Below are 24,680 nucleotides of genomic sequence, written 5' to 3'. Positions count from 1 at the left end.
GGCTTTTTTTAACGTAAAGTTTAGGACAGCGGGAAAACTGCTGAGCCAAGACACAGAGAAAAGCTGACTCTGCACATGCCTCATTGTTTTTGATTTTCATTCCAGCACGGTTGCGGCTGGAAACCAGTGTTTAGGATTCCCAGTGGACCTGCGTCCCCGGTGTTTCACCACGTCACGCGTTATACACTACTCAGAGAGGTGTGAGGCAACTGAGTAGTATGTTCTCTCATATGTATCATGTATCTTTAGGGAAGTAAAACAAAACGTGTGTCTGAGGAGAGGAGGAGGAAAAAGGGACCAAGGGAGTTTTCAGAGGTGTAATTACACCTACACAAGCGGGACCGTCCGTGTGTGTATTGTGGAGGTGGAAAGTTGAATGTAAACATTGACTACGTTTGTGCTTGTGCCTTCTGTACACATTCGAGTCACGACACACTTGAGCACACAGCTGTTAAAAATGCTGACACGTTCACTGTAAGAACATTATTTACTCTCTAAGGGATTTGTATTTTGTCGTATTTTTTTTTCAGGTTTTCTTAACTTTCCTCCTCCAATATATCTGAAGACTTCTTTTTAAATTTTTGATTACTTTACAGCATGCACAGGATCCCTCTACGATCCGTGGACACAGGTCATTCTGCCAGAAGAGCAGAACGGATTCCCCTTTCCAAACCGCTCAAATTTCTCCTCTGGGAGGAAAGGCTGCTCACACCTACTTCAGGAGACCTACAAGCACAGGGTTCTTGCTGGAAGAGCTCAAAACAATGCTTCCGTTCCGACCATCGCCCCACTGCACTGTCCCGTTCCCAAAGAGCTAAGGCATTCCCCAGGTCGAAAATAACCTCTGACCATACGGAAATGAAGACTCAAAGGGAGCAGAGAAAATGTGTCCGCTGAGGGCCATTCTCCTGTTGGGGGAGGGCCCTCAGAGGCAGCTGCATCTAAACGTACAGCCTTTCCTGGTGGTGATTTATTTTTTTTAGCATGATACTAAATCCACAGCCCACAATAGCAGGACGTTGCTGTCAGGGCACCGAGGTCTCTCAGTGTAGCTGCTCTCGCAGCCTCCTTAAGTCATGAATCATACCTCCAAGCTTGATGCCAGAGACAGAGGCTGTACCCCCATACCACCCCCAATCTAGAGGATGCCCGCTCTTCCTCTCTCTACTCACGCTATGATGCACTATTTCAAGGACATTTTACTTCCTATAATTTTTCTCTTTAAAGACTTGAAGAAGAGAAAGGACCGGCTTCAGAACAATGGAGAAAGAGACACTGCACTGGTAACCAGAGGACAAGGGTTCAAACTCTGAATGGGCTCCTTAGAAGCCGTGCCTCTTAATGCAAGTCACAATCTCTCCAAGTCTTAGTTTCAGGTAAATGGTAAGTAGCAGCACATTTTTCATGGGATTGTTGAAAGATTTCAGTGAGGTAATAGATAAGAAAGTACCTAGCACATATTAAGTCGTTACTAACCTTTTGCTTATAAAGAAATTGTAATGCTCAATTAATACATTTCAGAGGGTGTGACCATTCAATGATAAAGGCCAGTAAGAATATTCTGAGCCCTCTGCAAAATATTCTCAGCCAGGTTTAGGTAGCACGTGAAGCGGCCAACACCTCTGTTAAGGTCTTACACCATAACTGTAATTACACCATAACTTTACAACGTAACTGTAAAGGTATTACCATGTTACAGACATAGGTGTTAACTGCCATAGTATTTACAATAGAGAAATACTAGGAATAGCCTAAATGTTCATGGGGGTAAACCCATACCCTGAAAGATATACACTGCAGTTAAAATAGTGCTATTTGTACTGAAACATCTCAATGACATATTTTAAGCTTTTTAAAAAAAATTATAGAAAAGTACATAAAGAATGATACAACTTATTAACTCCCTAAAACTATGTGTAGATGTTCACAAGTGCACAGAGAAAGAGGACTGAACACATAATTCTAATGGTAAATAGTTCCTACCTATGGTGGGGGCAGTGCTAGAGTGGGGTCAGGGAGCTGAACGGGCACTGGGACTCTGCTCTTGGTCTCTCTGATTCAACTTCGCCCCATGCACATGTATTTTAAGTTTTTTATTACTTGTATAATGAGCACAGTTTTATTTGTATAATTAAAAACTAAAAATACATACTCTGTCATACAAATAATTTTTAATCAAGCTAACTGAATCAACTGAAACTGGCTGAGTAGTTTTCTGCTCTGGATGTCTTATTTGGGGCAGCGTCATATGTGGTTCAAAAAGACCAGCACTCCAGGGTCTCGGTAGGCAGCAGAGAACCCTGTTCTACTCCACCTGTGTGACGACAGCCTCTCCTCTATTTGAGGGCTTTCTTTGGCCCTACTTCCTTCTCCTCTGTGGCCAGTGACACAGCAGCCCCAGGGTCTTGCCTGGGCTCGGTAGCAGGCAGCAGTGAAAACTTCTGGCTTTGACTCCTCATTCTGCATTGTGCTATCTGAGACTTTGCCTCAGTTTTCTCATTTGTAAAACGGAGATATACCTACACCCTGCCAGGCTGTCACATGGATTATCATATGACACATACCAACATGCTCAATGAAGGGCAGCTTTAAACATTACTATCATTAACCAGGCAATGGAATGGGTCTCCAGGTCAATTCTCATCTGTAAAACGAGATCCCGATATCTGATTATTTTGCAAGTTTCCAGCTATAATATTCTACGAACATATGATAAAGAAGAAAAGTACATAAACAGGCTGAAAAGTGTCTGGGTCCCAGATGTCTGGGACCAGGGAGATGAGACAACCTCCAAGGCAGGGCAATGGCAATGATGTGACTTTTGTGACTGTTACCACATCACGGGGTGAGAAGAAAAGAGGTAAGAGAAGCTTTTTTTCCTCTAGTCTAGAAGACTTAGAATTTAGAGAGATAACAGAAAGACACATAGAGAAACATATTCATATTCTTCTACTGCCAAACAGAAAACATTTCAGTATCCCCTAACACCTGCTGGTACTAGATACTAGTACCTCTTGGGAATAGCAAAGCTTACAAAATGGGGCATCTTAGTGTAACTGGCCCAAACACAGCCTTCAACCTCCAACCTGCTCAACCTTCTGGGACAGAAGTTCAAGTTAAATCCTCTTAAAACCAATAGTATCTCTATACATCTACATCTATCTTTTGGGGCTCAGCTGAAATGTCCACCTCCCTTGTTAACCTCTCAAACCATCCCCATTAAAAGCCATCTCTCTCTCTGAATTCCCACAGACTTTGTTCTTCACCTTCATTAATTTCTACTTTACATTATCATTATTTACTTTCCTGTTTTACCTCCCTTACAGGACCATAAACTTCCCTGTAAGCTGAATAATGTTCCAGTCTGTCACCCATTCACAAACATTTACTGAGCATCTAGCTATATTTTATTAGGTTTATCATCCAAACCATGAGGGATACAGAAATAATAACACTTTCTCCATCTTCAAGGAGCTCAGTCTGATGAAAATATGGGCAAGGTAACAATTTCAATAACCAAGGTGCTATGGGGACATGCAGGAGGAACCTCCTCAATCTACCTCAAAAGAGGAAAAGATGAAAGTGTCAAAAAAGCCTTCCAAGCAGGTGATGTCTGAGGTAATTCTTCAGAATTAGTTAAGGGGTGCCTGGCTGGCTCAGTCAGAAAAGCATGCGACTCTTGATCTCAGGACTGTGAGTTCAAGCACCACACTGGGTACAGAGGTTATTTAAAAATAAAAATCTTAAAAAAAAAAATTTGTTGAAGCTACCCAAGCAAAAAGGAGAGGAAAGAAAAAATATGTACTAAAATCAATACAGGGGGCACCTGGCTGGCTCACTTGGTAGAACATGCAACTCCTGATCTTGGGGTCATGAGTTCAAGCCCCATGGTGGGCACAGAGCTTACTTTAAAAAAAAAAAAAAAAAAAAAAAATATATATATATATATATATATATATATATAAAATCAGTGTAGATACATCTACTTTGGAGAACTAGGTGGCAGTTTCTATAAGTTAAGCATATACTTACCATACAATGGAGCAACTGCCCTCCTAGGTATTTACCCAAGAAAAATTGGAAGATATGTTCATAAAAAGACATGTTTGCAAATGTTCATACCATTTTTTTCCTAATAAAGAGAACAAGCAAATGCCCATCAACACGTGAATGAACACACAAAGTGGGGTGTAGCCATACAATAGATATACTCAGCATTGAAAAGAAAGAAACTACTGATATGCAGAACAACTTTTTTAACTCTCAAAAACATTTTGCTGAGCAAAAGGAGCCAGACTTGAGAATACATCAAACTCTGGAACAGGCCAAAGTAACCTATAGTGACAGAAAGCAGGTCAGTAAGTGCCTGGGACAGGGATATTGACTACAAAGGGACAGGAGAACCGAGGGGGGGGGGGAGTGATACACAAAAATCTGCATCTTCTATAACTTGATTGCAGCCATGGTTAAAGAAGTATATACATTATAGGGGCACCTGGGTGGCTCAGTGGGTTAAAGCCTCTGCCTTCAGCTTGGGTCATGATCCCAGAGTCCTGGGATTGAGCCCCACATCAGGCTCTCTGCTCAACAGGGAGCCTGCTTCCTCCTCTCTCTCTGCCTGCCTCTCTGCCCACTTGTGATCTCTGTCTGTCAAATAAATAAATAAAATCTTTTAAAAAAGTGTATACATTAAATCCATCAAACTGTACCATTAAAATATATGCATTTTAGTCCTGTAAATTTTACTTCAATAAAGGTAATTGGTTTTATTTAAAAATTGTTATTTACTTATGGGAGAGAGAGAGAAAGAGAGCATTCACGTGCATGCACCTGTGTGAGCAGGGGTGAGGGGTAGAGGGGAGGCAGAGGGAGAGGAAAAGAAGGGAGAGGAAAATTCATTATTATTTAATGAATAAGATATCAAACTGCACTGAGTGCAGAGCCCCATGAGGGGCTTGACCTCACATCCCTCGAGATCATGACCTGAGCAGAAACCAAGAGTCAACTGACTGAGCCACCCAGGCACCCTTCAATAAAGCTGATTTAAAAAAATATATATTTTTTTTTTGTTTAGGAACACAGACTCTGGAACCAACTGCCTGCTCTATGACTAGCTGGCTATGTTAAGAGTTAACCAGTCCTATCATTATTATTATTAGCATTAGCATTTCTATTCATATTCCAGGCAGAGGGAAGAACACAAGCAAAGGTCTAGAAGTAAGAAACAGCACGGGAGTGTAGAGACTACAAAACAATTTAGTGGTATGGAATATAAATTAAGAGGAAAGACATGAAAGGGATGAAACCAGAGAGGTAGAAAGGGTCAAGGTTACTAACAGAGAGCTTCTGACACAACCAATCAAATGTTTTGTTTTGTTTTTTTAAACTGATGAACATATAAGGAGCTACCCCTTGAGACCCACCAGGATGGCTATTATCAAAAAGACAAATAATAACAAGGGCTGGCAAGAATGTGGAAAAACTAGGCTGGGAATGTAAAATGTAACCACTGAGGAAAAGAGCTCGGCAGTTCCTCAAAAGGATAGACACGGAGCTCCCATTTGAGCCAGCTACTGCACACCAAGCTACACATATACCCAAGACAAATAAAAACATATGCCCACATAAACACCTGTACACGAATGGTCTTAGCAGCATTATTCGTAATAGCCTCAAACTAGAAACAACACACATGTTCATCAACTGATGATGGATGAATAAAATGTGGTCTACACGTACACTGTAATGCCATTTAGCCATAAGAAAGAGGGAAGTACTACAGTAGGCTACAATATGGACGACCTCTAAAAACATTATGCTAATTCACTTCTCCGCCAGTAAAAAAAAAAAAAACAAACAAAAAAAACATTATGCTAAGTAAAAGAAGCCAGACACAAAAAGTCACATACTGTAGAACTGCATTGACATAGGATGTCCAGAATAAGCAAATCCATAGAAACAGAAAGTAGATTAGTGGCCGTCAGGGGCTAGAAGAAGGGGATAGTAGGGAGTGACAGCTAGTGGGTATGGAAGTTCTTTGGGGAATGATGAAAATGTTCTAAAATTGACTGTGGCAGTGGTTGCACAACTCTGAATGAACATACTAAAAACTAGTGAGTTGTAACCAGTCACTTTAAATTGGTGAATTTTATCTCACAGTTGTTACAAAATATTTAATGAATAAGATATCAACGGTCCACTTACTTCAAGGAATGTTTGATAAAAGTTAAAACGCAAAAAAATTGGAAACATCTCCTTTCGTTCAATTTGTTCAAATCCCATATGTGCCAGCTATAGTGGCCACAAATATCGAGTAAGACAGTACCTTAGCCTTAAGAAACTATATCCTAGAAATGGGAAGAGAGGCAGGTATACAGGGTAGCACGCTAGAGGGTACCACAGAAAGCTGTCTGAGAACTGAGGAAACACAAACAAGGGCCAGGACCACCGCTCCATTACTTTGCCTTGGACCACTTAATTCCTAGACGGTACTACTAGATGTGCACTTCTTCTACTGGAAGTCTGCTCACATGAATTTTGGCAGGAGACCCCTATGGTAAGCAATGTGATTGATTCTCCAGCTGATCAGTCTAAGTCAGTCAGGGCAACTCCATGACTCATTGCCAGTGACTGGTTCAAGGACAGATGGCGCTGTATCAGTTCAGCCCGTGAATGCAGAGAGACATGCTGGGAGTCTGGGGAAAGAGGCTCTCTCTCTCTGGCTCTCTCCCAAGGCAGCATCGCATCACTCTTCCTTGGATCAGGAACAAAACCTTGATACCTACTGAGCTCTTCTTATAACCACCAGGAAACCTGTCTTCAGTTAAGATAACCCTATGGAAAAGACAGAACAACCTAAGAACTGAATGAAATTAGTCCAATTTCCATTTTCTCCTGTCCTGCATTAACTAAAAAACCTTCTAATGATGTCACCTGATGTTTTCTCTTTCCTCATGGGTCAGGAAGCACTTACAGAGCATAGATTAGAGGCTACATCTCTTTGAGTCTAGCACATGGTCAACCATTGCAAGTTATGTATTTCAAAAGAGCAGAAAACAATGAACAGAGTTACACTTAACCCTAAATATTTTAAAAAGTAGAGTTTAACAGAAAAAAAATTACCTGATTAAAGGTTTCCCTTTAATCATATATGTATAAGTTCCCTGTATAAGGGAACTTATACAGTTCCCTTCACTGCCTCAAGCAAGGACCATGTTTTAGGGAGGGAAGGCTCCTGTCCCTTCCCCTCCACCACTTTCTGTGGTGCGATGCGGAAAAAGTCCCGGGCTTCCAGGGAAGGTAAGCAGATAGGGGTAGGGACCCTGTAGGTGTGATGTAAAATGCCAGGCAAAGGGCTAGCACTGGATGCTAAGCATCATAGCAACAATCACAACAACAGAACCAGTGGGGCGTGTATAGACTGGCGTTTACAACATGGAATGGTACTGGCTTCTATTCTCAGCATGTGTCACTGACTTACTGACAAGACAGTTAAACATAAAAAGGGTTTATTATCAGTGGTAACTGGGACAAAGTCCCTGGGCTAGAAGGAATAGGAAAACTCCAGCAGTAGTCCCCAAACCTCCTAAGTCTCAATAGTTTCAATCTCCTCCTCCAAACCTTTTCTAAAACTGCTCTTACCAAAATAAACTAATTTAAGTTGACTTCCACTTCCTTTCCCTGATGTGAAGGCGTGGAAGAATGAGCAGGAAGAGACACAAAAGATCCCAATTATCCACCCCGTCTTAAGGCTCCTTTGTATGCCTGCTGCATAAGGTCATTCATTAACTAAGAATAAGTCACTGGTTTGTGATAACACAGTTCCTGGCACATAGTAGGCACTTGATAAATGTCTACTAACTGACTGCAGCAAACTAGAAGCAAGCATGTGAGTGCTGGACAGAGAGGAATAAAGCCTTGACTCAAACAGGTTCACTTTTTAGCCAACCTGCTAAAAACAATAATAGAGCACATCATCAAAAAGCTGAAAAGAGCTGGTTTTTCAGCTAAGGCTGCTGTTACTCACTGCTCCTTGAATGAATAAATCTATTCAGTTTCTCTGACCCGGGTCCAGAATACAAGTGAGTTACAGCCAGTGCAGACACTGGCTCCCAGCGAAGTTGTTACTGACCTCCCTGGCTAGCTGTAAATAGATACTAGAGAAACCTGCTCAGCTCTCGACTGTCCAGACATCACTCTGGTTAATGGCTTCACCTAGTTCAGGGTACTGGTTTTTCAGATCACCCTGAGGTCTGCCCTCCAAAGCCCGTGACAAAGCCAGCACAGAACATACTCCGTCTTCTTCCCTATCCCTTGTCAAGAGAGCTTGAATGTCATGATAGTTACAAAATAAACCCAAGAGTGGGCTTCTTCCCTTGATTACAATTACACAGAGGAGAGCATGGACTTGCTTATACTTATAGTCATGCCCATGATGAACCCTCAGATATGACCAATTAACCCCAACAATATTTTAGCTTCATTAACTGGCCAGAGGAAAAAGAGCCTGCCACATGGCAAACTCACATTTCACACAGGGATCTCCAGCAAGACAGGGCAGAAACATCACAGTCAGAGCCCAGAGTACAAATGTTCAGTACCCAAACAAATGGAAACCAACAGGATACCTGTGGTTATAATTTAACTTAAAATCCTCAGATAAAGGAAGACCACTACTGATTTGGCTTGGTTTATCAATAGGAGAGTTCCTAAGGAATTATCATGAGCAAACAGTGGCAGCCACCCCAGTAACCGCAAAGACCTGAGTGTTGAAGGAGGACCAAGTACACTTAGCTTTACTTCCTTCCCTGCAGTGAAGGGTCTCTTGGGATGGGTCACCTTCATGAGAGGCAGCAGCTGTTCAAACCCCAGGATTTAGAGAGGAAGTTAGGGAGTAAAGGGCTGCTGGGATAGAGCCACAGGCCTGAATCCCTCTAGGAAGGGACTCTGATTTAAGTCCACATTCTTCTCACTGTACTCATAAGCAGCAGCACCCCACCCCAGGACCCACTCCCCTTTTAACCTAGTTCCTTGACATCTATCAGATCAAAACCAGGCGGCAGACCTCAAGTCCTTCTCAATGCACCAAATGACTATTTTAAGTCCTTTTTTTTTTTTTTAATTAAGCTCTATACCCAACGTGGGGCTTGAACTCATGACCCTGAGATCAGTCACATGCTCTACAGACTGAGCCGGCTAAGCTCAGCAAATGGATATTTTACAGTGACAAGGCACAGTTCAGGGAAGGGAGCTCTGGAATGGCTTCGGAAGACCTGTGGACTTGCCCCAGTTCTGCCAAACTAGCCAAGCAAATTTATCCTTGGCTTACACACCTATAAAAGAGGGCAGTGTGGTCTGATAATTTTTAAGAGTCCTTCCAGCTCTAAACTCTTGGAAGTTTCAATGTAGGCTATAGTTTCATCTATCTACACCCCAGTGAAATATCCCAGTGAGCATCTAAATGAGGCTAAAAGACACATATGCTGGAAGGGTCCAGCCATGGAATCATAAAACCTAAGAATGCTAGTAGCACCCAGAACATAGCAGTCCCCTCAAAGGAAGCTCTGGGTTTCACAGTGTGCTCAAAGATCTCTATGGCGCACCATTTCCCATGGGGAGTACTTGGACCATCACTGTGAAAGCAAGGACTCAAAGAGGACAAACTCCAAACTCAGTTATTCCAGACAAGGGTGTATTCTAAAGGTGCAGACCCAAAAATAGATTTACAGTTTACAAAAAAGCAGGACCTAAAATAAGATTTTCAAAAAGTCAGATCCTTGGTACTTAACGTCCTTCCAAACCCACAGCTAGAGGCCAGCCCTATGCAACGCAAGGGTAGATTCAAAAAATTACCCATTCAAGTACCAGGGTCTTTGCCTCCTTCTTTCTCTGGCATAACCAAGATAAGCTCATCCTAGCACAGTTCTGTTTGGTAAAGGAGGATACCAGGCAATTAGGCCATAGTGCATGTCCCCCAAGGGCAGAACACTTCCCCAGCTACTTTTGTTTGGTATGTCTTTGTTTTGGCTTAGCCCTGGCAATCTGGCAGGCAATGTATTTCCAGGGGGAGCTCTGTCCATGGTGTGAATGTCCCGGCCTTGAGGTCCTTGTTCATTTTCATAAACAGAGCCCAGTTGCCACAGTGACTGGTGCTAGGAGCAGCTGCTAAATAGCAGAGGTCACCCAGAGCTTTCTTTGGGTTCTACAGTCTGGGCTACGCGTTCCTATGCCTCTGTGAACAGTGGGTCAACAGGAGCTGCAATCACACCGGCCAGGACTTCACACAGGAGTCTGGGCACTGAGGAGGAATGTGGTTTGAGGTGGGGCCTGGACCCACATGACAGAACTCTGCCAGAGGGCACAGAGAAAGTAAAGGGCATAGGAGTGGCAACTTCCTCCCTGGGGGTTCCACAGTCCCCCCCGAGGGTGGGAGGGGGCAGGGCCAGGGTTCAGTGCAACAGGAAGGACCTTGGAAAAGTGAACATGGAGTTGGGCCTGTGATGCTTCTGAAATCATGTATGCCATCGGGTGCTTTTTCCCTTCTCTGTGAAGGTATGACATGGTTCTCCCCACCTCCACAGCAGGAACACCACACTCCACTTGACACGCACAAGTGGAAAAAAAAAAAAAAAAAAAAAACACACTTCTGGACTGGAGTCCCAGAGGTCTTTCTAAATTAGAAACTATCCCTCTTGTATTTCCATCTTCCCAAGGCAATCCTGCCCAAAGGCCACAAGATCCACTTAACCAGTAATACAACTAGGGCAGGTGTGAAACACAACCGTATCTGGAAACACGTATACCCCTGGTCCCTCTCCTTGTTGTCCACGTGCTAAGATTAGAAACAGTTGTTTTTCACTCTGCAAAGTAGAGCTTCTGTCCTCAAGGTAGATGCTTTCAGATAAAAACATAAAAACAGCTATAAAAAAAAGATTACAAGGCAGGTTCTCTTGGCTCTTACAAAACCAAGTTATCTTGGCCGGGGCCCAAGGAAGCCATAGAATAGAACTGAACATAAACCTCACTTAACATCTTTCAAACCCATCCCCATGTTAACATAGAAGTCATAAACATTCTTTGGTCCCAGTACCAGTTCCAGAGATGGTGATCTTTAAAATGTAAACAAAATGAAGGCTTATCTCTCTCAAAAACATATGCTTCTGTCTTTACCAACCATGAGTCAATCAGAGCACAAAAAGGAGAGGAAAACAGGAACAAAATTTTCTAATTTATCAGTGTAAGTCAAAGGTAAACCTGAAAACTTAGATCCCTCATGCTTTTCAAACAAGACCCAAATGTTTCACACATAAGATGTTTCTGTGTTATTCCTACCACTGTAGTTTATTGCAGGCCAGAAGAAACCTAAATAGTTAAGAAGTTTGTCCTTAGGCAAATACCTCAATAATTTAGACTTCAAAGACTCTATATTAACCTCTGTTTACACAAAGTAATGTGTTTCCTTTGCCTGCTCAACATCAAAATGCTTCGTAATTAATTACCTCTTTTTAAAAAAACCCCAAATACTGTTAAATATAATGGCCAATATACAGGGGGGAGAAGAAAGCATGTTCAAAATCTCCTCCAATCTCTGAAACACAAAATGATAATTAAGACATCTATGGAATTTGATTGATGTAAATAATTATTAAAAAAAAAAAAAAGAAACTTTCCCCCTGGGGCACCTGGGTAGCACAGTCAACTAAGAGTTACACTCTTGGTTTGGGCTCAGGTTGTGATCTCAGGGTTGTGATCTCATGGTCATGAGCTCAAGCCCCACATCCGTTAAGACTCTCTCTGATCCTCCTTGCTGCATATGCTCTCTCCCTCTCTCAAATAAATAAATCTAAAACAAAACAAAAAACAAACAAAAACATTCCCCTCAAAATTACAATTTTTATCTATTTTTTTCCATTTTGCCTATGAACACTGTGAATCTAAGAATGGAACAGGTTTTTATTCCATTACAGAGAAATTCAACAAAATTAAAATTCCAAGTAAAGGCACAGATTTGGAAAATTCAAAGTTATTTCATTTTCTAGCTAGTTAGTACTTATATCTTCTTTTCTTTAGAGCATTCCTAGTTCACGATCAATGGAGCACCTCAGAAATCAACTCCACACCTCCCACAGGGAAGTGCAAATGGAAGCATGGCAAGTGGCTTAAATGGCACAGTATTTTATAAATACTGACGTCCTCATGGAGACAATGATCAATATTCCTTGGAATTTATATGGGGAAATCTCCAGTTTTTTTTAAAAGCTCTTTTCCACTCCATTACCCTCAAAATATCCACATTTGGCAATAATATTAATATCATCTATGGAGCATTTACTACGTGCCAGTCTCTCTTCTAAGCATTTTACCTGTATGTACATATTTATGCCTCAAATTTTTTAGTATATAGTAGATATACTATTGCCCTCACTCTGCAGCTGAAAACACTGAGATGGAATGATGTTAAGTAACTCACTCAAAGTCAAGAAGTTTTGGACTTACTGAGTCAAGTGATTAAGCCAAGACCAGCCCTGGGTGGAGTTGGGGGGAGGGTGGAGAGAGGAAGAGTGTGCAGGGAGGGTGGTACCTGGACTAGAAGGCAGGAAGGAGCATTCTGGTTCCAAAATCAAAAGGTGTTCCTTCCCAGAGAAAATGCTGACCCAAGATAACTCAAGGAGTATGTCAATGAGTTCTGACCTAAACACATGTCCTCTTTCTATAGAAAATGCAGCTACTGGCACCTTAAAGAGAGATACAAACACCAAAGAAAAAATGAAGCTCAGATTTCCTTAATTAACTGTGCAACGTTCTCAGCTAATGTCATTTTAATTTTACATGTATCTTCTACAACCTAAAATAGTCTTTGCACATTACCTAAGAACAAATTTTAAAAGCCTTCAGAAAAGGGAACTATTTGGACTTTCTATGTTAAATTTTCGCTACATTTTTCTCCTACATCGTAATGTTTTGATGGCTTTTTACAATTCCTATTTCTAGCCAACTTGTTTCATTAGCACTCGAAGTAGAATTAAGCTCATATAACATCACTGGGGTTATAGTGTGAAGCTGCTATCCAGCAGAGCTGATTTAAACACCCAATTCTGACAGCATGGTATGCCTCTGCCTTTGATAAAATTGGAAACTTTTCCTTCCTTTCTAGAAAATCTTCACTTATCTGAATGTATCTGAAAGTTGCAAATAATCGTAAGATTATTATAAATATTTTTTTCCTGAGATCTCATTTCCCATCCTGACAGGTTCTCCTTCAGCTCAGGCACCAAGTGAAAGTGAGAGTGGCCCAGCGTGGCCTGGGCATGCCCAGGGTGGATGCAGTGGCCTGGGCCCTGGGAATGCCCCATCGGGAGTTGGCAGCTGAGTGTGGAACAGCCAAGAGGAGCAGAGCCAGCTGGTGGTAGGCGAGGGGCAAGGCAGGCTGGAGACAGTTACCCACCTGTCTGGAGTGGCGAGAACGGCCAGAACGGCCAGGTCCTTCATGATGAAAAATTTCAAGATGCTTCTCTGTCCTCCATGTAGTTGGTGGTTTGGGTGGTGAAGAAATGGCTGCGAGTGTCAAAACCTCTCTCTAGGACTTTACCAGGGGAATCAAAGACTCCACGTGGGGAATTTGTACCATCTCAAAACTCGATGCTCAGATTCAGCACAATAGAGAGGAGAAGCCTGGAAGAAGGGCAGGCAATGTCCCACACCCAGGAGAGCCCAGAGTATGGAAAGGAAGCAAGAGAGGGAGTTATGGGGGCACTTGGGTGGCTCAGTTGTTAAGTATCTGCCTTCGGCTCAGGTCATGAGTCCAGGGTCCTGGGATCAAGCCCCGCACTGGGCTCCCTGCTCAGCAGGAAGTCTGCTTCGTCCTCTCCCACTTTCCCCCCTTGTGTTCCCTCTCTCACTGTCTGTCTCTCTATTAAATAAATAAAATCTTTTAAAAAAAGAGAGAGAGAGAGAAAGTGAGCTACATATCATCAGTAGAAGTCTCCTCTTGTTTTATCAAGTGTTTTTTCCTGTACTACAGTCAGTAACATCACAACCTGGAGATGTTTGGCCGTAGCTGGAATTCTTCCTTACCTCAGTTTTCAGTGCTCTTTGGGTGTTCCCTCTGTGCCTAGCAAAGTTGTAAATACCATTTCAAGACAGCTGATGTGGAATTTGAGGCACCGGGGAGGAAGCCTCACCCATTCCCTAGTGTCAGCAAGATAACTGCTGACATGCTCTTCAACCTTTCTCTGCAAGCTCTTTCCCTCATCCAGGGCATGTGTGTGAGTCTCCTTCCCATCTACCTTGTGGGTCAGCTGGTTAGTTTTCTGGGTATGTCCCCTCCCTCCTCACTGGACTGCTGTGAGTATCGTTGGTCCGGTAAAGGAACTGAAATGCACCAGTGACTGTCAAACACAGAAAACAATTGACCTTACTACTTTGGATTTGGTTTGTCCATGGCTTTTCTCACAGCAATGCAGTCCTGATATATTACCGGTGGGGGCCTCCCTCCTTTCCTGCATTCATCACCACTGCCAATGAAGCAAAGACCCCTGGCACAGTATACCCTTTCCAGGGGCACCTCTTCTCCGGGACGGTTTTCTTAAGCAACTGACTCTTCCGCAAGACGGTCTACCTGCAGTCTGTCCTGAGTAGCTCAGCCTCTGCAGAGAAATTCCCTCTGCCACATCCGCCTCCCACCAGGCCACTGAGTCACCTGCCATCCAGAGGGGATGGGTGGGACTGGAAGGAACCTGTAGGAGTTCTTTTCCTTGTCCCCTCCTCCACCAGGGAAAGCAGGACCTGCTCTGTGAGGGACCCCCTGCCTATTCCCTTCTCTCTGAGGAACTGGGATTTCTGTCTCTGGTGCGCATAAAGCAGAATCTTCCTGACACCAGTATGAATGGACCACAGGTTTCTCTGCAGGTCTTTCCTAGCATTTGCCAGCCCCCATGCCTGGACTGATGTGAATACTTTTTTTCTCCCTGTGCCCTTTACCCTCCTAGCTCCAGGTCCTGCTTTCTGCCATCTTGGATGAATGGATTTTAAAATTCTGACTGTGGGCACCTGGCTGCCTTCGGCTCAGGTCACGATCTCAGGGTCCTGGGATCGAGTCCCGCATCGGGCTCTCTGCTCGGCAGGGAGCCTGCTTCCCTCTCACTCTCTCTGCCTGCCTCTCTGCCTACTTGTGATCTCTCTCTGTCAAATAAATAAATAAAATCTTTAAAATTCTGACTGCTATATTTTATGGACCTGTTATTTTTGGTGTTTTCCTGTGAAGGATTTGTATCGGATATGGGAGGTAAAGGAGTATGTATCTCCCTTTATAGCCATCACAGTCTATTGTTTCTTGTAACTCAGGTTAGATTTTCATCTCTTTGGCTCTACTGTAAAAAACAAGCCTGAATAATGGACAGAAGGAACGACCTCACAGCCAGACCTGCTGGGTTTGGGGGAGTGATTTTATTTCTTCCCCTTATAGGGGAAAAAACTTTTTTCATTGGTACATTTAAGATTCCCAGCTATGGGGAGGTAAAAGTTTTGGACAAGTGCCCCTCCAGCACTGAACGCTCAGAGAACCTGAACTTGGAATTCTGAAGGTCTCAAGTGTACTGCTGGCCACTGCCGAGTTTTGTCTGGTATTTCAAAGGAATACTGGGTGCTGCAAATAGGAACGGAAGGGATAACCTTATTAAACTCATGAAGCCTGTGATTGGTTGGTGTTCTCCTGTCATTTCACAGACACAAAATATGGGGAGGGGGCAGGTGTCAAAACACTTGTCCAATTTTAAAATTGTCACAATTAAATTAAATGTCACAATTAGGGGCACCTGGGTGGCTCAGATGGTTAAGCATCTGCCTCAGCTCGGGTCATGATCCCCAGGTCCCGGGACTGAGCCCCATGTTAGGGCTCCCAGCTCAGTGGGGAGTCTGCTTCTCCCTCTCCCTCTGCCTCTCCCCCGGCTCATGCTCTCTCTCTCAAATGAATAAATAAAATCTTTAAAAAAAAAAAAAAAGGTCACAAACGTGAGCTGGTTAAAGTGAAAGTGGCATTGACATTTCCCTGCACTAAAATGAAAATACATTCACATTTGAGTGTTTAATTGTTAATTCCATCACTTGAATATTGAGCACTTAAAATCTGCAAGTTCTTATAGCTGTTAGAGATACAGCAGTGAACAAGGTGAGCAGCCTTTACTTTCATGGAGCTTCCATTTAGGCAATTTTAAAAATATGGCAGATGAAACTTTGAAACACAAAGCTCCTCTACCGGGAAAGGACATATGCAACAATGCACAGGGGTGTTCTGCAGAGTGAGGTCCAGAGAGCCAGGCACTGCCTTTCCCCTCCGGCTCACTGGCCCACCACAGGCCACCGTGGAACAAATTCCTCTGCCAAACGTGCACCCAACTAGTTCAAAGCAGCTCCATCTACAAATCAAGTCCTACTTCTTTTATGAAGAGGGAGCAAAGTCCTTTAAGTCCCATTGATACACCATTCCTTCTGGTCGCTTTTAGACAACCCTTAATTATCAAGAATCCTTTTACCTCCCTGTCTTCATTCAGGTGGGTTATTTGTTAACCAAATTCCACGCTGCTCTACAGGCCAGAACTGGGGGCTGGGAGTGGAGGTTTACAGCCTGGTGGATTGCACAACACAAAGAAGAATTTCCCAAGGGTCAGGGATATTTTAAATTCAAGTAAAGGCTAGAGGCTCAGTCAACAGGATATTAGACAGGTGATTTATGTACCAGGCTAAACTGAACCAGGTAATCTCTAAGGATCCTTAAAATACCAACATACCACAAATCTAGAGCTGTAGTAGTAAGCCTTATGAAAGTAAAATCGACCCAGATGTAACCTATCCTACTAAAACAGTACTTGAGGATAATGTTACTAATGAGATACAAACTCAGATGTCATGAAGAAATAACCAACCTAAAATATACCACATGTTAACCGAGCAATAATTTTAATAGCACACCAATACTCATAGCTATGGTTCAGCAGAGCTTAGCAAGTGCCTGGCAGGTTTTGAGCACGTGAAGCATCATATCTCATTAAATCTGGAAAACAGTATAGTGAGATGGAGGCTCTTATTCTATTAGCTCCACTTTACAGATGAGGATGCTGAAGCAAAGAAAGGTGACAAAGCTATTTATTGGCAGACCTGGGATTAACACCGGGCAGCGGGCTCTCAAGCCTGTGCTTGGAAGCACTATACTCTCTCAAGCTGTCTTGTTGGGAGCTGGAGAGCATTTTCCTCTTAGTCTGGGTTACATAAAGATTCTGAAATAGTTAACTGTTTAAAGGAAACTTTGAAATGTGATGCATGAAGCTTTTCTGATGTAAGATAATCATAAATTTCTTTTCTAGATACACTACATTCTGAATTTGCTGTATTTTACTAAACTGTAGAAGTACTTAGAAAGTTAGGTCAGCTTCCAAATCTTATTTCCAAGTAGTAGCTTAAACACTGGAAGAATCTGGCTCAGAATCAATTACAAAATTTTCCTATGACAGTATAACAAACACACACTACATTAGATATTTATATTTCTGCTAAATATCAGAGATGCCCAAATTGGTGATTATGACAGAGCTGGCCCTCAACTGTGGCAGTTTCCATTACAAAATCCACATTACAGGAATTCAGGATCCTGTTTAAAAACTGATTGAGACTGATACTTAATAGGACAATATATTCCTGGCTTCCCCCCTCCCTTTCGTTTCTTCATCTTTAAAAACTTGGGGTTGGGGGGAGGGATGGGGAGGCTGGGTGATGGACATTGGGGAGGGTATGCGCTATGGTGAGTGCTGTAAACTGTGTTAAGACTGATGATTCACAGACCTGTACCCCTGAAACAGATAACACATTACATGTTATTAAAAAACAACAAAAAAAACAAAGCCATCAAGTCTCCTCCATTTAAACTGGAAAAGGAAAATGTTAGTTCCAAAGTTTGGAATTCTTAATACATTCCAGCTGCCCCCTTTTTTTTAAGGCTACATTTGTAAATATTAAAGATGTCTATGGAATCTTAATCAGATCTTTTTAAAAAGTACTAAAATAACTAACTTCACTAAGATTTTAAGTATATAATGGATATTACAACCTAAGCCTGCTTCAGTGACATATGAAGGACCCATAACAAAGGAAAATGACTTACCTAATTACGTATAAATCTCCACATAAAAGTTTACATGTACATACACAGAACATTGTAGCACAAAAATTCTAGGAAATCACACACTTTTTAACTTGTGATACACATAAACTGACCCCCCCAAAATATTCAGCAATAATTAAAAATCTTCCCCTTACTCAGTATAGTAAAAACCAATCAAGATCTAAAACGATAATTTTCTGTAGGGGACACTGAAAGAAGTCATTTTACAGGCCTAAAAAGTCTGAACGGGACTTTCAAATCCCTGCCTCACAAATATTACTATATCCTATCCTCTAGTTAGGATCCTTTTCATCATTAACTTTGTAAATACCACTATCTAGAAATAACGTGAAATGCTCCACCACAATGCCCATGCTGCCAAGATGACATCTTTGAGAACAACAGTGATGGGAAATCCTAAAATTTGGGAGCTGAAAGAAATCTGAAGATACTCAGGCTTATCTCTCTTAAGTGCCAGGTGAAAAAAACAGATACAGAGGTACTGAGTGACCTCCCCAGGGCCAAGACTTCTAGATGAAATCCTTCACTGAAACTTCATTTGGGCCACAAGACAAGATTCGCCCCCTCCATGTGCTAAAATAGCTCTTCATTTACTTAGCAAGCAGCAATTCTGAAAGGTTTTGTTCTTAGGTCCTTTTATGCTTTAAAATTACTGAGGGCTCCAAAGAGATTTTGTTGGTATGAGTTTTATCTATCAACATTTAGCACAACAGAAATGAAAACTGAGAAATTTTTTAAAATGTTTAATTCATTTAAAACCAAAAATAAACCCACAGCATGCTAATGCAAATATTCTCTTATGAAAAATAACTATTTTTGAAATATATCAATTTGGTGAGAATACTGGCATTGTTTTACATTTTTGCAAACTCTTTAACATCTAGCTTAATAGGGGCGACTGGGCGGCTCAGTGGGTTAAGCCTCTGCCTTTGGCTCTGGTCATGATCTCAGGGTCCTGGGATCGAGTCCCGCATAGGGCTCTCTGCTCAGCAGGGAGCCTATTTCCTCCTCTCTCTCTGCCTGCCTCTCTGCCTGCCTCTCTGCCTATTTGTAATCTCTCTGTCAAATAAATAATAAATAAAAATCTTAAAAAAAAACACAACAAACATCTAGCTTAATAGAAGACAGCTGCATTCTCAGATCTACTTCTGCATTCAATTTATTGTGATACATTGTTCTGGTTGAAGGATAGGAAGAACTGTGGCCTCACACAGACATATAACTGGAAAGGAGAAGCAAATCTTAACAGTCTTTTCATACATTAGTGGCTAGCTATTTCTTCTTTGATATTTTACCTAAACTCATTGAGTATTCATCCCTTAAAGGTTATTTGTGATGTGCAATCTGAATTGCATAATAAACTTTCCATATGTTGTTACATTAAAATCCATTGCTCTCAAAATACTAAGCAATTACAAAGTAAAACTAATAACCTTACAGCACAGAATTCTGGCAGGTACCACTTTAGCCAAATGATAAAGGCCAACATCACCAGTAATAAGACATATCAACTTAATGTAACCCCGATCTGACACCCTGAGAAGGGCAAATTACCTGTGTGTGCCCTTCCCAACTATGCATAACCTCAATCATGAGAGACTATCAGATCAACTCAAACCAAGGAACATTTTCCAAAACAACTGGCCACTCTTCAATAGTTTCAAAGTCACTGGAAGACCGAAAGCTTCACAGACTAGAGGAAATCAAGGAGACATGACAAGTAAATGCAATGTGAGATTTTGAGTTGGGTCCTGGAATAGAAAAAGAGCATTAGGGGAAAAACTGGTGAAATCCTAATAAATTCTATATTTCATTAATAATACTATACCAAGATTAATTTCTTAGTTTTAATAGCTGTTCTATGGGTATGTATTACTGCAAGGAGAAGCTGAGTAAAGGGTATGGGAACTCTTTGTATCATTTATATAAGTCTTCTGTAAGTCCAAAATTATCTGAAAATAAAAAGTTTTTAAAAATCAACCACTTTATCCTGCACTATCAAGATGTGAGATCTTTTATTACCCTCACATGATTCTGTAACATCATGTATTGGCCATCTGGAAAATCACGATTCACTGAGTTATGCAAATATGCCAGATATTGACATATTTCTTATATGATATCAAAAAAATCACATTTGTTCATATTTCCATTGATCTCATCAAAAAAGTATTTAACTATTCAGAAACTGCCATGGTCATGGGGATGAATGTAAGTTTTCCAAAACTTTTATTTTTCCTTGAAAAATAAAATCCTTCATTGGCAACTAATACTGTAAACTGTTTTCTTTGAAATCACAGGATGACTTTGTTCATTTTCGAAAAATGCCTGCCAAGTACCGAAGGCTAGATAACCATCGTTGGTCAGTCGTCCTTTCAAGTAAAATGGTATCCCATGAAAAACAGACCAGTTCAGCTCACAATTCAAGCAACTGTGCAAGTGTTTCCTCAGAATGGCCATGGCGCTCTGGAATGTCGAAGAGCTACTCGCCTACTTCCCATTTCATCACAGAGGATGTGAAAAGGACACATGTTTGAGGGTTTTTAACTTCTTGGCAAGAAACTTTTTTTTTTTTAAGATTTTATTTATTTATTTGACAGAGAGATCACAAATAGGCAGAGAGGCAGGCAGAGAGAGAAAGAGAGAGGAGGAAGTAGGCTCCCTGCTGAGCAGAGAACCCGATGTGGGGCTCGATTCCAGGACCCTGAGATCATGACCCGAGCTGAAGGCAGAGGCTTTAACCCACTGAGCCACTCAGGCGCCCCATGGCAAGAACATTCTTAACTGTGTGGCAGTGAGGCACTACCTTGATCCCTATAAGGCACCAGCTGTTTTCTCCAATATTCCTTTTATGCCATCACTATAATGTCAACCGAGTGCAAAAGACAACTCTGAATTACTACAATAACAGTTCTGACCTCACCAACTCTTGAGAATGTCTCAGATCCATGACCACACTTTGAGAGCCACTGGTTTAAAGAGCTCCTACATGAAATGTATCACCACTACTTAAGCCAAGGTAAAGAGTACTAAAGAGTCTTATGCCTAAGCTTCATAGAATGTTTACCAAGAGGCAATAGCTTCTTGCTGTCAGAGACATTATCTAGTGACAGATCCAGTAGCTGTCCTAAAACAACCACCACAGGTCACTCAGACATTGTCTTACCTAAGAATCTGAAGGCAGTGACCTCCTCACCTGGTCTCTACAGGCTAGTCCTCATCCCAACACCACTCCCTTCACCCAAAATAAAATACATTAAGGTTCAGATTGATTACTTTAGCAAAGTTGCTTCTCTTTATTGTACTTTATGAGTGAACAAATGTTATTTGTTCAAAAAACATTAAGCACCTACTATGTGCTAGGGATTGATCAGTGAATGGTCCCTGCCCTCTCCCTGAAAGGTCACATTTAAGCAGAGACCAAGGCACTGGGCAAAGTCCTCCACTTGAGAAGTTTCATATATACTGAACAGCTACACCAGAGCTTCTGCAAACTAACTTAACTTTTGTGGAGCTTATATTTTAGTGGGGGGAGATAAATAATAAACATAAGTAAATTATAAGCATGTTTTAAAGTGAAAAGTGCTACGAGGGGAAAAAAATAACAGCAAAATAAGAAGGGATGGACATACCTGGAGTTCAGAGGGATTACAATTTTAAGTAGGATGGTGAGGGATGGTTAGGGTGGGACTAAGCCCACAGGTACTACACAGATGAGGAAAATTACCATTAGGTGGTCTCACCCCATTGTTTCTGGGTTCTCCTGTTTCCCCCCAGCCCCAATCCTCAGTGCCACGACTACCTTTCTTAAGGATTCATGCCTACCCTCCAACCTTCAGCTAAAGGCCAAGTCACTTCCTCTAGAGAAGAAAGGTCTTCTCCATCCTGACTCCAGACTCAATCCTTAGGCTGTTACACGTTGCTCACTTCAAAGCCACCTAAGTCCTTAGCTCAGCCAACAGCAAATCTGACAGCTCCCAGAGAAATACCCTGACCTGCCTTATCTCTGTTGGGATTATACAGTTGAACAATGAACTCATTCTGCCCATCCTAGGTGTGTTCCAGCTCTTTCTTTTCCCAAATATACAGGTTCTCTAAACAAGGCTTAGCTTTGTAAAGACCTACTAGTGCCACAAACTGCTGGCTGCTTTACATGCATTTCATTCTTCTGATAATCAACAGACTAAGAGTAATTAGCAGTATTCCATAGATTAGGGAACAGAAGTTCTGAAAGTCATCACTTGGGACTCAAACCTCCAAAATAAGAAAAAAAGAAATTTATTCACAACCTCCTCCCAACTTCGTCACACACTGTGCAACATTCCACTGCTCCCACTGTACTACTTTAAGCAGAACGTAAGGTAAATAAACTAGTAATTGACAGAGTCTGTCTTATCTGCAAAATTGTATTTCATGATCAGATCTGATTTTTGAACCAACTATATGCCTGAATAATAAGACTTACAACTTAAAGGACTGGGTAAGATGTTCACCATGCTAACATTTTCAAAGAACACTATTTTTAATAGTTTCCTTTAAAATAAACACAATCCGGGGTGCCTGGGTGGCTCAGTCGATTAAGCATCGCCTTTGGCTCTGGTCATGATCCCAGGGTCCTGGAATCAAGCCCCATATTGGGCTGTCTGCTCAGCAAGGAGCCTGCTTTTCCCTCTCCCTGCTCCTACTCTCTCTCCCACTATCTGTCTCTCACCTAAATTAAAAAAAAAAAAATCTTAAAAAAAAAATCAAATAAATAAACACAGCCCTCTGATTTGCACGCATTATCTCATTTATAATCACCACAACAGTGTGGTATACTGCTGATATCTCTATTTTTGTATGTGAGGACGCTGAGGCTTTTACAGCCTGCAAAAAGCAAAACCTGGGCCTGAACCTGTGTCTGAATCCACAACCTAAGGTCACAACTACCATAAAATTTCTGTCAAGAACGAACACTGTGATGGAGAATCTTTTACTAAATTAAAGTATAACAGTCCAACAGATTCACTTTGGTAAAGGCCGCAGGCATTCCTCACATTTGGAGCATAAAATCTCTACAAAATCATTTAGTTACAAGTCTCAAATAAAGCTTCACCAGAGTGACTGTGATCTAGCAAAAATATGCTAAGGAAAACCCAAGGGTAGAGCAAAAGGCCACAAGACTTTCAGCCTCTGGATTCTGATATTGCCCCTCACTCTGACCTTTAGTCCAAAGGAATAAGGATGCTCATTTTACCTCAGTGAAGAGATTTTATGGCTATCCCCTGGTCAGGAACACCAGTTTGAGCCTTGAGTAAAGAACATATTTCTCGGGCCGCCTGAGTAGCTCAGTCAGTTAAGCATCTACCTTCGGCTCAGGTCACGATCTCAGCATTCTGGGATGGAGCTTGGCAGGGAGTCTCCTTCTCCCTCTCCTCTCCCTCTGCCCCTCCTCCTGCTCATTCTCACTATCTCAAATAAATAAATAAAATCTTAAAAAGAAAAGTCACATTTCTTAAGTACACACTTAACTATTGAGTTCCTACAATTTAGAACAAAGCCATCCAGGTCAATAACTCACTTCAGCAGCAGCCCTAGTTATCTGTGCTTGAGCTCACTCACCAATGGCCAGAGGAAGAATTAGTTTTCATCATTATTAATAAAAAGTAGTTTGAAGAAGACAGAATTATAGCTCCAACAGAGGTTCTCAAACCTACTTCTAATGAAACAGTCAAGCATAATGAATACCGTTCACATCTGGACATACTATAGTCTTCAAAATAAACTACTGAAAACTACAAAAAGCAGTGCTAAAAGAAATTAAAGAAAACCTACAAAAATAGAAGGGTATACCATGTTCATGTATGCCAAAACATACATGACACTACAGATTCTGTGTATTTTTCATTCTATCAATGGCAATCATAACCCCTTCCTCTCCCACTCAAATATAAATAATCACGGTTATTTTAGGGTAACTTTGAATTTTGTCTTATCTCTTTACAGAAAATCACACTTTAAGACAGCAATGTAACTATTAGTTGTAACATTATTCATGATATGTTACAATTTATCTGGGAAATACCAGCTAGTCTTGACACTGTGGCACAATATTACTTTCTAAAATAAAAATGCAACAAGACTAAAAAGAAGGGGGGGGCAGGAAAATTTAAAAAAAAAAAAAAACAAACCAAACCATAGTCATTTATTTGTTCAAAGGCTTTGTTGCCAACTTTAAAAACATCTTTCATGTTCTCTCACAGCTCTGAGATCTGCGTTCCTATCAATTCCATTAAGATGCCTGGGAGCCATTTGCAAAAAGGGTTAAAAGTCGGAAGTTGTTCCTCTAGGTTTGCTGGATGAGGAGGAGGCATGTTGCCCAAAGTCTCAGGACAGCCAGCCTCACACAGAGTAAACAGAGGCCACTGTGCTCTCAGGAATAAATTCCTCAACCAGAAACACACTCTGCTGAGGTTTTCATGTAAGATTTTTCCGATAGATTCCAAGCTGAGTAGTAAACAGAAATAAC

The 24,680-nt window shown here is 41.5% G+C and overlaps 1 protein-coding gene and 1 pseudogene across 2 annotated transcripts in view; one reads left to right on the top strand and one right to left on the bottom strand.

The window, feature by feature from the left end:
• Nucleotides 1-20,709, top strand: part of LOC123946947 — a 34,720-nt pseudogene extending 14,011 nt beyond the window's left edge.
• Nucleotides 1-24,680, bottom strand: part of TGFBR3 (transforming growth factor beta receptor 3) — a 201,858-nt gene that overhangs the window by 138,380 nt on the left and 38,798 nt on the right. The gene's annotated exons all lie outside the window — the stretch shown is intronic.

The sequence above is a fragment of the Meles meles genome, chromosome 1 (genome assembly GCF_922984935.1).
Source record: "Meles meles chromosome 1, mMelMel3.1 paternal haplotype, whole genome shotgun sequence".
Lineage (NCBI taxonomy): Eukaryota > Metazoa > Chordata > Mammalia > Carnivora > Mustelidae > Meles > Meles meles.
This window is presented reverse-complemented; position numbering and strand designations above follow the sequence as displayed.